The sequence below is a fragment of the Triticum urartu genome, chromosome 2, assembly GCF_003073215.2.
Source record: "Triticum urartu cultivar G1812 chromosome 2, Tu2.1, whole genome shotgun sequence".
NCBI lineage: Eukaryota > Viridiplantae > Streptophyta > Magnoliopsida > Poales > Poaceae > Triticum > Triticum urartu.
In genome coordinates this window covers 1,060,722-1,078,277 of record NC_053023.1, presented here as the reverse complement: position 1 = coordinate 1,078,277, position 17,556 = coordinate 1,060,722, and the positions used below count along the sequence as shown (strand labels likewise).

The following is a 17,556-nucleotide window of genomic DNA, read 5'->3' as shown; positions in this document are numbered from 1 at the left end:
CATCCAATCATCACAGTGTGCTAGGCTCTTGCGCTTCGACCTGTTCCCGAGGAGTGCGGTTAGCAGCAGCACACACGGCGTTGATGGTGGTGGAAGCAACACTCAAGCAAGCGGTTATAGCGGCACTGCAGTACCAGCAGATTGGCACAAGGATGGTGCTTCTTCCCCAGTTGAGAATTGTGAATTCTTTTTGGCAATACAGAACAATATTGGCAAAGGTTCCCCTAAATATCGAGGCTTGCAATCTTTGCCGTGCTCACTAAGTATATCGGCATTTTAGTCATTGGTATGGCATGAGCTAATGAATAATCATTGGTTGAAATATGATTTCATACTTGCACTATTTCATAAGTTAGGCAAAAGCTTTTCTATTACTACAGCTTGGTAATAACAGTATAATGTCCACCATAATACTATTTATTAAGTAACTAATTTTTGGAGCTGATGTTGTCAATAGAGTAAACGGGCCTAACTACTATGGTCAGCATTCACTATAAGCTTTATGTTTCTCCCTTTGATGCAGCTCTATAGCTAATTTCTGTTGATGTGTTCTTATGTTCTCTTAATGAATATAAATGCTTCTCATGTGCATTCCACTAATTGTTGTTATGTGCACCTCAAAATGCAGAAGGTATGCATATAAAAGAATGACAAGTAACTAGCATAGAGTGTTGGCTTTATAGCGCTAGATCAACTCACCAAGGAGCAAGACACACATACGTGCAAAACTAGACCAGAAGCAACCATATGTGAAGCTGGCTTGACCTAGCGATAACTCGATTTACTTTGGTGACTTGGCGATCGATGGAAGAAACTCTTTTATGGCCAAATGCTCGTATCGAGCCTTTCATATATCTCTTCTCCTATTTTCTGAACCCAAACTGACTAGGCTTACGTATCCCAAACCGACTATGGTCAGCGTTACATGGGGTGTTCATGTATATATATTATTATCAGGCTAGACTCAAGATGGCAATGGGGATGAAACCCATCGGGTTTTGCCTTCCCAAACCCATCCCCACGAGAAAATCGTAAACCCGTCCCCGTCCCCATCACCGTGTGCGGGGCTAGTTTTCTGCCCGTCCCCTAAACCCATCGGGTTTCGGGGAACCCACGGGGAACCCACGATAAAATCAAAATATTTAAACAAACATAGTGGCGACAAAGAATAACACTTCAACAACAAAACAAGCACATTTCAGCAGCATAACTTGAGTAAATTTCAACAAAAAACAATAGTAGATGGTTCAACAGCTATATAAGTTCTGAAGTAGAACTAATAGTTCACAAATCACTTTAAAGTTGGAATCATCATGGCATCTTTCACATCTCCAAGCCTCCAAACGACCATCTTCAAATCTTCCAATGCCAAATCAAAGTGCCAAGTACTAGGAAAGATCAAAACTCGCTCAAGCTAAAGTTAAACATGAGAAAAATATGCACAAGTCCAAAAACTTTGTCCTTATTCATTGTCAGCATGTATGAGAATCAAATAAGTAGTAACGAACATCTTATGAAATATTGCAACAAGATAATGATAAACTTTATGATGATATGTAAATAAAGACACACCTTTATATTTGTTTCTTATCCAATCTTGTGAACACATCAAGGCCTCTAAGATTTCGGGGGTAAGATGACTACGGTGATAAAAAAATAATGTAATTTCGCGGGTATTGCCGGGTTTCGGGTTCGGGGACTACCGAAACGGGCGTAAACCCGCGAAATGTGTCGGGTTGTATAATGTGCCCAACAACAGCCCCGCGGGGATGAAAAGATGCCCATCCCCGTCCCCTAATAGGGTAAAAACCCACGGGGACGCGGGTTTCGGGGCCCCATTGCCATCTTGAGGCTAGACCTAAACCCAAACCGACTAGGCTTACATATCCTAGATGGACACGCTTACATGCAAGACGGGCACGGGTTAACTCTATGAGGTATGAAAATCCTACACCTACGAAGGCTTACATACGTTTACAAAAGCCTTCCAACTATTCTAAACATCTCCCCCCTGAATTTCTGGAGGGGTGGTCCTCAGCCCCCCCCCCCCCCCCCCCCCTAATCCAATTAAACGTTGCCAAGTCACTCCAGCACGTAAACATTCATAGATCTTTACGTGGATGTAGCATTGCTCCAATGAGGTACATAGAGTAGTGGGCAGAAGACCTGCCCGAGGTACCACTTTTACATGGTTATGTAAGACATTTTGCTGTTTCCAGACTTATTTGAATAGGATTCATTTTAGTCCCTCTGTTTCATAACGTAGTGCATATAGATTCTTTGAAAAGTCAAACCTCACAAACTTTGACCAAGTTTGTGGAGAAAAACATTTACATCTAGAATGTCAAACATACATCATTAGAATCATCATAAGATGTAGTTTCATATTTTATATATTTGGTATTGTAAATAGAAATAGTTTTCTCTATAAAGTTGGTTGAAGTCTATAAAGTTTGACTTTTCAAAAATAAAAATAAAAATACGCATTTCATATGAAACGGAGGGAGTAACTAATTGTTCATAGTTTGTTCTTTCTATTGTCGGTTGTACCGCACGAGCTACTCAATCTGTAGATTTAGATGTTCATATACATTCTCAGGATACAACAACAATGATAGCCGTCTGTTACTATTCTCTTGTGCTATTCTTCTGTTTCCTTATTTAGTGTGACATTTATATTAGGATCTTCCGACTTTAATGTTCTGTTTTAAGGTTAAAGTTTCTTCCAAATTTATTAGGAAAATTGCAGGGTAGAATATAAGCCTAAGTTATACCATTTCTAGATTATGCTAAAGTGATTATGCATAATAATTTGGTTGTGAATAAACAAGGGTATAAGGTATTTATGTGCTTTTTACACAAGGAAATGATTTTGACTAAAGATAAATTGGCAAAACGTAATGGAAGGGTAGTAAGCGATGCTGTTTTTGTGGTCAGAATGAAACTATCCAACATCTTTTATCAAATGCCCACTTGCCAGGCTACTTTGGCGTACAATACAAGTTATATTCAATGTCAAAACCCGGATAGCATAGCCACGTTATTTGGAATGTGGTTAAATGGGGTAGAGTCCTAAAATAGCGGCGCATATTTGAGTTGGGATGTGTGCATTAATTTGGGCTATTTGAAACTGTCGGAATGATGTGATTTTTAACAGACACAATGTCATAAAAATTTTGCAGGTCATATAAAGGGCAACTGGTTGGATCCGTATGTGGTCGTCATTCAGTCATGCGGATGCCAAAGAGCATATGGCTATTGGGTGCAACCATTGCGAGACAGTAGCATGGGATACCTACAATCCCACTTAGTGGTAAATCATGCAATAACAAAGCAATCCAACGACCAAAAATGACTTGGGGTCTAGATCGGACGGCTGGAATCGCTAATGACTTGAGAGGGCTGGGATTAGGCTCAGTTTTACTGTCCTAAAAATGTCGGTTGTGGAGAGTTTTGCTTGATTGATGTTCATTTTGAGACCTTGAGACATTGTACCAAACTTTGTACTTGAGATCATTTTTAATAACATGGCTGCATGCATCATTCTGATGCAAAGCCCGGGGAAATCCTCCTTTTCCAAAAAAGGGTATATACATGTCCTTTTGTAAATGTATTTACTTGATATGTAGGTGCTTTCATAGGTGCCTTAGCAAATCGCTTGGTTGAATTGTTCGATTTGATGTGATATTGGTCATCCTAACATGCATGCCTGCTTCACCGATCTGACATGGACCCGGGGTGTTCCTGCGGAGCCAAGTCCATGGCCTGGCACCAGAGCTGTTTCGTCGGGTCTGGGACGTAGCATTCACGTACCCGCCTTGAGCCTGATCGACATCAGCGTTGGTACGGGCGTGACTTGTTGGTCCTCAACATGGTCTGACTCCCAGCATGAGAAGTTCAGTTTCCCTCGAGAATCCGCGGCGTACTCCAAGTTGCCAAATCTCATGACTTGATTGGGAGTTAGGTTATTGACTTGGCCTAGGTGGACGGTTGAGTCACTAAGAGGCATGATACTGCTAAAGACGAGATCTGGCTCGCAGAAAGGTCAAGCCGGAACCGATCTGCTCACCTATGCAGATTCCCATCGAAGTTACGTGACTATCAGCGGGGACTGCATGGGCCGCCAATGATGCAGTCAATTTCTTTGAATCTCGGGTAGGGGTCCTAAGCTGATAGCGTAGATATGATGGTAACAGTAGACACGAGGTTGTACCCAGTTTCTGGCTTTCTCAAAGAGACAATACCCTACATCCTGCTTTTGTTTGTATTAATTATGGATGGAGAACAAAATACAAGTTTGGTACCATGAGATTGTCTATGATCTTATATGCGCCCTATCCCCTAGTTTATAAAGGTACCATGTGGTCCAGGCTTACATATATGTTTGCTACTCGTATATGGCAGATCGTGGTGTAGTTGATATAATCTTGAAGGATGGACCATATCCTCGGGAAGCTTCCTTGTATATGCCATGTGTCTTCTAGATATGACCCACCAGTGAACCACCATGGGGGTCCTCGGCCCGGCCCATCTGGCCGGGAGACGACGTAATGAGTACCTCCTAGTCCAGGACACCATCAACGAGCGTGGGCGAGTCTTAGCCGGTGAAGACCCCCGTCCTACCAGGTAGTGGGAGCAGGGGCAATGGTGGAAACGACCCTGATTGAAGGAAGTGTAGGGTGCAGGCCGCGAAGCACACCACCTGTGCTAAGAAGTGGGAACAACTCCAGTGGTAGTGGCATCGGTGGCGGTGGTGTGTGTGTTTGTGAGGGGGGGTGGCTGCGGCAAGGACGACGAGGACGGAAAGGTCAAAATGCAGTGGGGTGGAGAGGACTGGCCTTTGTGCCACCGACAAACGGGTCAGGGAAGGAGAACACAAAGTAAATTACCAAAAACCACCACAATTGCGGCAAAAAACCAGCGTTTTCATAAAAGTTTGCCGAAAACACTGATTTTGTGTAATTCATTTGCCGAAAGCACTAAACGCTCAATTGAGAGTCGTTTGAAGTGAAATATAATAGGTGGGGCCCACTGTCAGGGCTGATGTGGCACCGGAATCTAACACCATTTGCTAAAACGTAAAAGTTAACAAAGGGCCCACCCGTCAGCAGACTGCACATACACGTCGTGCATTTTATCGAGCACGTTGTGTGCAGCAGGTCCCCGGCACGCACGCTCGCTCGAAGTGCACGTGCCACCTGCACCGCGTGGCACCGCTGTCCTGCGATGGCCTCCGGCGAGCCAAGCACCGCCAGGCACCAGCTCCACCTCCAACGCCGTTCACCTCCCTCCCCCCCTCCTGAGCTCCTCCAACCTCGCGTGAGACGCACTCCATGGCTTCAGCACCGCAGGCGTGCTGGGAAGCTGGTGCCTCTACTCCTCCGGATGCGGGAGGAATAGGAAGCCGCGATGGCGGTCCATGACGCAGCGGTGCCCGACTCGGTCCCTCCTCTAATTCGCACCTCCGGGGAACCCGGCGTCCGTCTAGTATGGCATGAAAGCCTGTAGGTCATGGCGGTCCACGACACAGCAACGCCCTTGGCGCGCGGCCCTCCCCAACGATGGCTTGCCTTCGACCTGGACGTCGTCGTGCCGCTCAACCCCGGCGCGGTTGGTGCCAACCGGCCATCTCCAGTGACCCTCGGCCATGGCCTGTGGCTCTCGATAGCAAAGGTGCCTCCTGGTTGGTGGCGTCACCATAGCCGGCCGGAGCGCGGGCACGGGATCTCGGCCTTGCGAGATCCGACCGGGGCGCGGGCGCGCCGGGCCGGGGTGCAGGCATGAGGGAGCTCGACAGCTCGCGGCAGCACACGCAACAGTAAGCCAGCGTTGAGAAGCAGCGGCTCCGCTCGCCTACTCGGTGGCATCGTCGTCCCTCACACCGCCCGAAAGGTGTTCGATGAAATGTCTGGCAAAGTGGAGGAAGAGAGAGAAATTATGTCTCCTGTTTCCGTTTTCCATTTGCCACATCATCATTGACAGCAGGCCCCGCCTATCATTTTTTCTGTCAAAACACATTCGATCGAGCGTTTAGTGCCTATGGCAAACGGATTACTCAAAATTGGTATTTTTGGCAAACTTTTATGTAAACGGTGGTTTTTCGCAGTGACATACGCAATTGTGGTTGTTTTCGACATTTTACTCGAGAACGCAGATATCCACTCGAACACAAACCCAATTCATATTTGGGCTGAATATCAGTCACGGCGGATAACAAAACGGACATTGGTCCGTTTGCTTTGCTACGTTGGGCCGTGGTTTGTGTTCGCATGGACATTGGTCTGTTTGCTTTGCTACGTTGGGCTATGGTTTGTGTTTGCGTACATGTCTTAGAGAAGAAGGGGCAATGAGGCCTAACCATATTGTGGATACAAGCACATTCATGTCCCACAACCATCTACCAAAGCGACCGTAGTCTGTTGTTGCTACATTTCACTGCATCCGCAAGCTGGCAAAAACACTATCATCCGTGCGAAGGAGACCAGTGTTATGCCAAGTAATTAATCCACTCTACTTCCACCTTGCGAAGCACCTCCGAAGCTGAAGGCCTCTATTGATTGAACTGATTCAACACCATATAATTCCGGTGCTTCCAAAGATGCCAAAACACGAGGTGGATGATCGCGCGAAGCTCCTTCTCCCTTGCCCCCTAAGAAGAGCTTGTGCACAACGCCAACAAGTGCTCCCCCACCATTGGCATCCAGTCCAGCCTGCCTGCCGCCCGCAGCATCCAACTCCAAACTGTCCTCGACAAACAAAACCAATCAACAAATGCTCAATGGACTCGATTTCTTGAGCACACAAAGGACAGATGGCTGAAGGGAAAAACCGCATCGAGCGAGACGGTCTGAGGTCCAGCACCGGTTCCTTAGAGCCAGCCAGTTGAAGAACCGACAAACCATAGGAGCTTTGGACTCCCAGATGAACTTCGGTGGAACTTCTCTCCCCGCAAATTTTGCCGCATATGCCGACCTTGCCGAGAATTCGCCAGATTACTCCCAAGCCCAGCGCACCACGTCGGCACTCCCGTCCCGCAGCAACACCATTTGCATCCGGTCCCAGAGCAGCATGAACTCGACACGGGAAACCTGTCCCAAGTCGGGCCCAACGGAATTCCCTAACGGACGCACATTGCGTCAAGATGTCACGGTTCCTCAGAGCTAGTGAACGACAAACTGATCATAGTGGGCCAGCCCATGCTAGATGTTTAGGGTGTACACGAATCCTGGTTTTGAGAAGTTTCAACTCTGGTTTTTTCTTGTTTTAGGAACCTTCTAGAAGGTTCCTGAACGACTATATCTGGTTTGCCGTTTTTGTTTTGATTTAATTTTCATTTTTTCTTTATTTGTTTAATTGTTTTTCTTTTGTCTTTTTTGTTTCTTTTTCCTTTTCTTTTTCTGTTTTCCTTTTTCAAGTTGATTTTCTTTTTAATATATATTTTCAAACTTTTAAATTTTGTTCATATTTTCAAAAACAATTCCCTTTTAAAAAATCACAAATAAAAAAAAATATTCTTGTATCAAAAAACATACATGATTTTCAAAATATGTTTCTGTCTTTAAAATTTGTTCACAAGTTCAAAACATGTTCAGGAATTCCAAATATGTTTCTGTCTTTAAAATTTGTTCACAAGTTCAAAACATGTTCAGGAATTCCAAATATGTTTATTTTTTAAAAAAATCACCAATTGAAAACTGTTAAGGAATGTTCACAGTTTCGAATTTCGGTCATAAATTAAAAAAATGTTCGCATTTCTGAAAATGTTCAAGAATTTTAGAAAAATCTCGTGATTTCATTTTTTTTTAGAATTTCATGAACACAAATTAAAAAATATTAAGTAATATTCACTGTTTCAAAATTTTATTAGAAATTAAATAATGTTTGCAGTTCTGAAAATGTTCAAGAATTTTAAAAATTGTTTGCGTTTCAAATTTTTATTCAGAAGTTCATGAAATGTTTCATTTTAAATTTTTGTTCACTAATTCAAGAATGTTTGCTGTTTCAGCTTTTTGTTCCGAATATCATAAAATGTTCCACTTTTCTAGTATTTGTTCACATTTGAAAAATGTTCACGGTTTCAAAATTTGTTCACAAATACAAAAAATGTTTTATGCTTTTAAAAAAAAATTGGTGTTCAATTTTTCCGCTTTCTCATTTTTTTGTTCACATGTTCAAATGTTCCTGTCTAAGAAACTTTGTTCAGAAATTCAAGAAATGTTGGCATTTTTCAAAATACACATTAAAAATAATGTTCACCCCAGTAACCAATTCAGGTTCGCTACAGGTCTGGTTCTGGTGAGAGAAATACTAGTCCCTTACATCTTGTTCTTTGTATTAAACGGTGCATGAGAGAAATACTAGTTCCTTACACTTGTTTCTTTTCGCTACAGCACTGGAAATTCTAGTAGTTCTTTTCACTTGTTTTTTTTACTCCTATTCATTCCTCAATAGACACGAGAGATATGCTACTTCCTTACAATCTATTATTTGTATTGAACGGTGCAAATAATTTCCTGTAATGGCATTTCTTCAACAGGGTTTCTGAATATTCAAGTGATCCTTTCAAGGCTAATCAAGTTTGTACGGCATCAACACATGAGTTTAGGTAATATCAAGATCTACAGTTTTTTTTACTAAATACCATCAGATGGTGAAACTGTTTTCACCTAAATGGATAATGTTTTCTTAAAAAGGAACATGCATTTCCGCACATTTTAGAACTGCAGAACAGTTTACTACTGCAGAATAGTTTTACTCATAAAGAAACAGTTCTCCATTCAAACAGACGAAAAAAAACCCAGAAGGAAGCGAACAAGAACACTGAGTTCTCTGCTCGCTCGCAAAACAGTAGAAACAGAAAACGGCCCAGAAAGCCCGCCAAGTGGAGGCTCTGTGCGAAACACCAGCAATTTGACGCAACGAGCGTCATATAGGACCTCCCGGGTCCAACATCCAAAGCCCACGCGCCGTTGGTCAGCGAAGCTTGCTTATCTTTCATTCATTGGTGATAGTAACTCCATGCTAACTCCTAGAAAACGGGGCTAAAGGGGGGATAATCCCTCCCTTAACTTTCCGCTGTTTGGAGTGAGACCTCTCCACAAATAAGCAAATGGGCGGGCATGTTCAACAACATGAAGTCCTGCCACTGAGCTAACTCCTGCCATGTGTAGAGCTATTCTACCACAAGAATTGAAATAGTAGCACCAGTCTAGCTAGATTGTGAGAATTGCATGCATGTATAGGTGAAAACATACCTTCGGCGGCATGATGACTAATATTTCAATGAAGTCCCGGTAAAGATACGAAGCTCGAGATGTTAATCTAACCCATCTAGCTAGATGCACCTCCTGATGGTTTTTCCGATTATTTTGTTAACACCTGGTAGTTATCCAGCAGAGCGCGTAGGAGTTAGTTAGGTTTTGTGGATGAACAATCATGGTCGGTCCACGCATCATCAATGCACTTCTATTTTTGGAAACAAATTAGACAGCTAGCAATTAGATAGGAATATTTAAAATCATACAGTAGTAGCAGTAGTACGCACCTTGACACACCGATCTTGTGTGCTGATGACGAATGATAGAAGAATTGGTATATAGTATATGTGTATTTCTGTCGACAGTTTACTGGAAAATGGCAAGTGGTACAACAGATGTTAACATGAGGTGATATGTAGAAAGATCAATGAAGGAATGAATGGGAGGATATTGAAGAGCCACCGTGCCTGGCCTGACTAGGGAAGCTCCAGATGCCAATCTACCCCATAGATCGATCTGCACATCCAGATGAATTATTTTTATTTTGCTAGCTGATATCACCTACATACGTAGTCACAAGAAGAGCGCAGGGATTAGTTATGTTTGTGCATGCATGAACAAACATTGTCAGTATATATATAGAAGAATTACTCATATATATGTTGCATTTGTGTTATAGTACCTAAATTTGCAGCTGCAGACACCACTTCGTCGGGCCAGAAGAAATTGAAGAGGTAATACGAAGAAATGAATGGGAATACTGGAGGGCAATTGTGGCTAACTAGTTGTGCAGGTATGCAGTGCAGGGCTTGTGTAGGTACGCTTGGCTTAATTTGCTTTTCCCAAAGCTAGCTGCAGGTTCTTTGCTTGCTGTTTGGACAAAGCAAAAAAGCAAAGATGGATTCCTCCTAGCTTTTCCTTTCTCTTTGAATTGAATAAAGCATAGCGACCTTGGACCAGATTCCTAATGCAAATCATGAGTAGTACAACCCCAACAGCTCACTGGTAATTAAGAAAGGCGACGTGTCAATGCATGGATCCTGTTTGGGAGATTCTCTGGAAACTGAATGTTCCTAGCAAAGTGAATTTTTTTTTGCTGGAAGGTGCTACATGGGATGATACCGGGTATGGCAGTATTCACAAACCGACATATTCCGGTCTCGGGACAATGTCTAGTTTGTAAAAAAGGAGCTGAAGATTTGAAGCATCTTATGTTCACTTGTGACCGAGCTAGAGCTGTTTGGCGGGCTATGGGAATTCGTGAGATAGTTGAAGTGGCAGAAGAACAAGACCGATCTGGCAGTACCATCATTGAGAATATCCTTAGAGATAAACGGCAACATCTTGTGCAACTAACTCAGAGTGGCATCCATGAGTCCATATTGGTGGGGGCTTGGTTTATATGGTGGCAACGGAGGCAGTTTGTGAAGGGTGAAGGTGTGGCGAGCCCACCGAAATCTGCCCTCTCCATACATGCAATAACGATGAACTTTGCTGGAGCGAAGAAGGCTGCTGAGATTCCTGAAGTTAAGTGGGCAAAACCAGAACACAACAAGTATAAGGTAAACATTGATGCATGTTTCATGGACAACGGAAGGGGAGAAACTGCAGCTATTCTTCGGGATCACCATGGGCAAACACTTGCAGGCTCAACGACACTCTTCAGTCAAGTAATGGCTATGTTGAACGGCTTGGCGTTGGCGGATCAGCTGGGATGCTCAAATATCATGCTTGAATCGGATTGCTTGGAAATCATTTCAGCATGCAACGGAGAGATTTTTTTTAGAAAAGGAGGATGACCCCCGGGCCTCTGCATCTGGACGATGCATGCAGCCATTTTATTAATTACTCACAAAAACCTTACAAGGTAATACATCATATAGTCTGAAGCCAACCATCTTGGCAACATCTATCACTACTCCTATCCACTCGATGAAGGGGTGCCGATTGTTGAGCTGAATACCAAACAGACATCACACCAAAGCCTAACATCAAAAGCCGAAGGCCCCAACCAAGCCGCGTTGCTGAGTCTGGAGCACACACCAATCCGGCACACTCTTAGAGCCCGTTGCCGCCGTCTTCCACCGATCCATCTCTAGAGACGGTATTGACGCATTGACCTTGCCAGGCCTGCCCTCGACGCCACCACAACACTTGACAACGCCACCATCCTGCACGTATCCATCCACACGCGACCGCCGCCGAAACTCCGTAGCGCCATGCCACCGAGATCTACCGTCGGCCTTGCGGTAGATGTAACACCGCTCCTCCTCTTGTCCCCTCTAGCCAACACTTGCTCCAGAACGATGCCCCCAGGAGGGAGAACGACACCAAAGGCGCCATCATTATCCATCAGAATAAAGTATGGCAGGGTTGTTTTGCTTTCTGAGAAGAGTGGATCTGCTTCTTTGCGTGGGGTTGGAGCCAAATCGATAACCGAGATGCCAATGCTTCATATATAAAACCGCTGTATCTAGTTAATAAGTTAGTCCAACAAGATTGAATGAGGAGAAGAACAAGACCCAACAGGATTGAATGAATACATTTTCGATAAAAGGCGCTTTTATTATCTCAAAATGTAGCATGAAAGTGATACAAAGCATTAAGAGTATCACCCGGCCTCTGCATAACTAGGATGCACACAGCCAAACACCAGTAGTCTGATTAACAGAAAGATAAAAGACCGACAATTTGGCAACATTAGAGTCTATAGACCGATACTATGCCTATGTCGAAAGAGATGGTGGACCGAGCGGGAGATTATGCTGCCATCCATGTTGGGTAAAAACCTCCGTAGCCACCTGCTCCAACAGCGTACACACCGCCTTGAATAGCGGTTGGTACTCCGCTCGTTGTAGCGTACACCACGTACGAAGCGAGTGCGTACAACGGAAAATAACCTGCAATGGAGAAACAGTTTTGTCATTAAAAACAACATCATTTCTACATAGCCAAAGCGACCATAGTAAGGCATACGCTCTCACCCTTATTAGCGTTTTGTATGCATTTGAAATACCGTCCAGCCAATGACCAAAAATATTGGCAACACTTGTGGGCGGACACAAATTTGATGCTATTTGGATGGTTGACCACGTAGAACGCGCAAACTTACAGTGAAAAAAGAGGTGTTTAATTGTCTCGTCATAAGTACAAAAACAACACTTCTTACTTCCCGACCAGTTGCGTCGTGCGAGGTTGTCTTTTGTTAGCACAACTCCCCTACGGAGATACCACATGAATATTTTGACTTTAAGTGGTACCTTCACTTTCCAATTTTTTTTGTTATTACTCACCGGTACCTCAGAATGCGTGAGTGCACGATACATAGAGTCTATTGTGAAAGACCACGATGTAGTAAGGTTCCAGCGAAACACATCACGACCTTGTCTCAGGATAATCGAATCCAGACGGGACAATAGATTATTCCATGACATAAGTCGGGTGCCAATCAAATCCCGCTTGAACAAAATATTTGGCGGGGATGAGCTGAGCACTTGCGCAATAGTATTATTCTTATCGCGTGCAATGTTGTATAAGGCTGGGTATTGTTCTCGGAGGCTAGCATTGCCTAGCCAGATGTCTTCCCAAAAATGAATCTCTGACCCGTCCTTTATCGCGAAAGACCCAAAGCGAAAGAGATATTTCTTTGCCGCCATTAGGCCGGCCTAAAAGTGTGAGTCTCCAGGTTTCCAATATACCTGAGACACTGCCTTTTGGCCTATATACTTATTGCGCAGCATGGTTTGCCAAACACCATCCTCAGTAAGAAGTTTGAACAACCATTTACTAAGTAGGGCCTCATTCTTGACCTGTAGGTCATGAATACCGAGGCCGCCCTGGTCTTTCGGCCTACAAACCACACTCCATTTGGCCAGTCTATATTTTTTCTTTTCACCATCTCCTTGCCAAAAGAACCTGGACCTAAAATAATCCAATCTTTGCAAGACCCCCTTTGGGAGCTGGAAGAACGAAAGCATATAGAGGATCATATTTGTGAGGACAGAGTTTATTAAAACCAATCGTCCTCCAACCGAGAGCAACTTGCCTTTTCAGCTGCTTAAGCGTTTCTCTAGTCGCTCCTCTACATGCTTCCACTCCGCAATGGTGAGACACCGATAATGAATTGGTATTCCCAAATATTTAATTGGGAATTGTCCATGTGCACAACCAAAAAGGTCAGCATAGTCGGCCGCTGCATCAACGGCTTCTCCAAAGAAGAACAATTCACTTTTATGGAAGTTAATCTTAAGACCCGACATTTGCTCAAATGCTGACAGCAAAAGTTTCAGGTTTCTAGCCTTGTCTAGGTCATGTTCCATAAAGAGAATTGTGTCATCGGCATATTGCAGAATAGAGAGACCACCATCCACTAGATGTGGCACTACTCCTGTAATCTGTCCGTCCTGCTTGGCGCGCTCAATCAGAATAGCCAACATGTCAGCCACAATGTTAAATAACATTGGGGATATGGCATCACCCTGTCGTAGTCCTTTTTTGTCTAAAAGTAATGGACGACATCATCATTGACTTTGATGGCCACACTACAACCAGTTACAAAATTTTGGATCCACTTGCACCATTTATCGGAGAAGCCTTTCATCCTTAGGGCCTGTTGGAGGAAAGACCATTTGACCTTGTCATAGGCTTTTTTGAAGTCTATTTTGAATACTACTCCACTCATGTTTTTTCAGTGCATCTCATGGACGGTCTCATGCAGGATTACTACACCATCGAGTATGTTCCTTCCTTGCATGAAAGCTGTTTGAGATGGCCGGACAACATGGTCAGCTACCGAGTTTAGTCTATTCGTCGCCACTTTGGTGAAAATCTTGAAGCTGACATTAAGGAGGCATATGGGTCTGAACTGTTGAATCCGTTCGGCCTCCTTAATCTTCGGCAACAAGACAATCTCGCCAAAATTAAGTCTGAATAAGTCAAGTCGGTCGGCATGAAAACAATTGAACAACTCTAAAAGGTCAGACTTGATGATATCCTAGAAATTCTGATAGAATTCTACGGGGAAACCATCAGGGCCTGGAGCTTTGTTATGTTCCATTTGGAACACCGCAGCTCGCACCTCCTCTTCTGAGAATGGTGTCGTTAGGATATCGTTTTCTTCTGCCGTGACATGTGGAATATCATCTGTTCGGGTCTCATCAAGGGTGAAATTCCCTTCAGTCGGCGCTCTGAAAAGAGATTTGTAGTATTTGGTGATATACTTTTTGAGCTCCTCCTGACCTTCGATCCCCCCCTCATCTTGTTAGAGACTATAAATACATTTCTTCCTATGCCACCCATTGGCGACCAATTGGAAGTATCATGTATTACTATCACCCATTAAAATGAAGTCAGCTTTGGATCTCTGGTAGTATTTGATCTCCTCTTCTCGTAGTAGACGGGCGACCATCTCATTAGATTGATTTTTCAATTCAATCTCTTGCTGAGATAATGTGCGCGTCTCTGTAATTTTGTCGAGGTCATCAATGATGGTACAGAGCCTTTGTTTTTCCTTTTTATAAATTCCGTTGGTGTGTTTTGCCCATCGAGAGAGGTGTCGCCTCATGGCTCTTATTTTAAAGATCCATCGCTGAATAGGTGTACGACCAACAGCAGGCCTCTCCCAAACATTCTTGATCATGTCTACGAATCCGTCCCTATGCAGCCATCCCAATTCAAATTTGAAAGGGCACTGGGTGGCTGGGTTCGTAGAGTTAGAATCCAGAATGATGGGTGCATGATCCGATAAGGCGTCGATACGCTCTAGGGCTCGCACGGTTACCAGAGGAAATTTTAGTTCCCATTCGGTATCCATTAATACCCTATCGAGCTTCTCGTATGTCGGCACAGATCGGTTGTTTGCCCAAGTGAACTGACGACCCGACATACTGGCCTCCCGAAGATCCAAACTGTCTATCACAACATTGAATAGGAAAGGCCAATGAGTGTCGAAGCGGTCATTATTTTTCTCTTCCTGGTATCTCAGAATGTTAAAGTCCCCTCCAATAAGCATTGGGTACGGGTTATTCTTAGCCAGGTTAACCAATTCCCGAAGGAAAGCAGATTTATGCTCATCTTGGGCAGCCCCATAGACAGCGACAAGAGTCCATGTAAAATTGTCAGCTCTATTCCGCAGGTGAAATTTTATATGAAATTCACCGATCGAAAAAGCCAACAAGTCCATGGTTGTTGTCATTATCCCAAGAAGGATTCCTCCAGATCTTCCACGAGCTGGTAGACTATGCCATGCGTAGTCGAAACCACCTGATAGGTGATCGAGGACATGCGGGCGAAAGTCACACTTGCCAGCCTCAGAAATTGCCACAAAATCCAAACTGTGTTCCCGGACACAATCACTGACGTGTTTATGTTTAGCCAAGTCTGAAAGACCTCTGCTATTCCAAAACATGCCTCTCATGTGGAAACTCGGGTTTGCGTTGAACTCTTCGCCTTCTTGGGCGGTTTTTGTTTCTTTTTGGAGGAGTGCGACTTAGATTTCCGCGAAGACGCCGTGAAGTCACAAAACATGGACCCAGGTCTTGCATCATCCAATCCAACCTCGGTAACCTCACCAACCAAGTGGGATATAAGCAAACCATCATATTTGGCATCCGCTTCATCCTCCTCCTCGATTTCGAGGTCAGGTATGGTGGTTTTACATTTCGGAGAAACCTTTAAGCGGTCGATCTCCATATGTTTAAGCACCCGTACCGACAAATTAATTTCATTGTCATTACTTCCCATAGATACACTGACTTTATTTAAACTAGTAGAAATATGGTTGTCGGACAAAGAGAGAAATGACTGAGCGGACGAGGTACCTGTCATGGGGTCTGTCGGTGTCAAAACCGGCGGATCTCGGGTAGGGGGTCCCGAACTGTGCGTCTAGGCGGATGGTAACAGGAGACAAGGGACACGATGTTTTTACCCAGGTTTGGGCCCTCTCAATGGAGGTAAAACCCTACTCCTGCTTGATTAATATTGATGATATGGGTAGTACAAGAGTAGATCTACCACGAGATCAGAGAGGCTAAACCCAAGAAGCTAGCCTATGGTATGATTGTTGTTTTGTCCTATGGACTAAAACCCTCCGGTTTATATAGACACCGGAGAGGGCTAGGGTTACACAGAGTCAGTTACAATGGTAGGAGATCTACATATCCGTATCGCCAAGCTTGCCTTCCACGCCAAGGAAAGTCCCATCCGGACACGGAATGAAGTCTTCAATCTTGTAACTTCATAGTCCAGGAGTCCGGCCAAAGGTATAGTCCGGCTATCCAGACACCCCCTAATCCAGGACTCCCTCAGTAGCCCCTGAACCAGGCTTCAATGACGACGAGTCCGGCGCGCATATTGTCTTTGGCATTCCAAGACGGGTTCTCCTCCAAATTCCATGTATCTGTTGAATAATGTCCGGTTTCTTGTAAATGTAGCGCTCCTTGGCTTCTACGCCCAATAATGGCTGTCTTCCACGTGTCAAACGAATACGAAAAGTCAGGGTGTTTTTACATTTACACCCCTAGCCGCGCAAATGAGCTGCCTATTTAAAGGGACGAGGATTTAGATCCAAACCACACCATCTCCCCTCCGTGAGCATTCATCAGAGCGTATCCGACAGAGGTTCATTCCATCATGGCCGGCCGTCGCAGCTCCTCCTCTCGCCCTTCCAGCCCTCAGCCTGGAGATTGGGAGAGATACTCCATCCCGCACAGCGAGCTAGTGACGCTCCAGACCAAGGGATTTCTCCCCCCGGCCTATATGGTCCCGGTTTGAGCCGGACTTGCCACCTATAATGGCGGAGAGCAAGCGGAGAGCGCCCCCAATCCCTCCAAAGGAGAGAGGGTATGCCTTGTCCCTTATTTAATAAGAGAGCTCGGATTTCCAATTCATCCGTTTCTCCGGGGGCTCCTGGAGTTCTATGGCCTCCAGTTTCACAACCTCACGCCTGCCTCCATATTGCATATCGCGGGCTTCGTAGCCCTTTGCGAGCTGTTTTTGGGCTGCGAGGCTCATTTCGCGCTGTGGAAGAAGCTATTCTGCCTTGTGCCCCGTTCTCAAAAGGGTTCAATATATCAAGTGGGCGGAGCCGAAGTGTGGCGCATCGCCGGGACCGGATACCTATCCGGAACCCCAAAGAAGGCGTTCGAGGACTGGCCTTCGGAATGGTTTTATATAGAGGACGTCCCGTTGTCGGATCCTGTCCGGATCGGCCTTCCTAAGTTCGACAGTGCTCCCCTGAAGAAGCGCCTAAGCTGGCGTCCACGGAGCCCTCAGAAGGAAAGTGACAAGGACGTTCTTTACC

General features: G+C 44.6%; 1 long non-coding RNA gene across 1 annotated transcript; it reads right to left on the bottom strand.

The window, feature by feature from the left end:
- Positions 1-689: 689 nt before the first annotated feature.
- Positions 690-9,630, bottom strand: LOC125534918. The gene is made up of 3 exons (XR_007294555.1): positions 9,545-9,630; positions 9,255-9,378; positions 690-1,359 (listed from the first exon to the last, which is right to left on the bottom strand). It is a non-coding gene; the product is annotated as an uncharacterized LOC125534918 (long non-coding RNA).
- Positions 9,631-17,556: the final 7,926 nt, after the last annotated feature.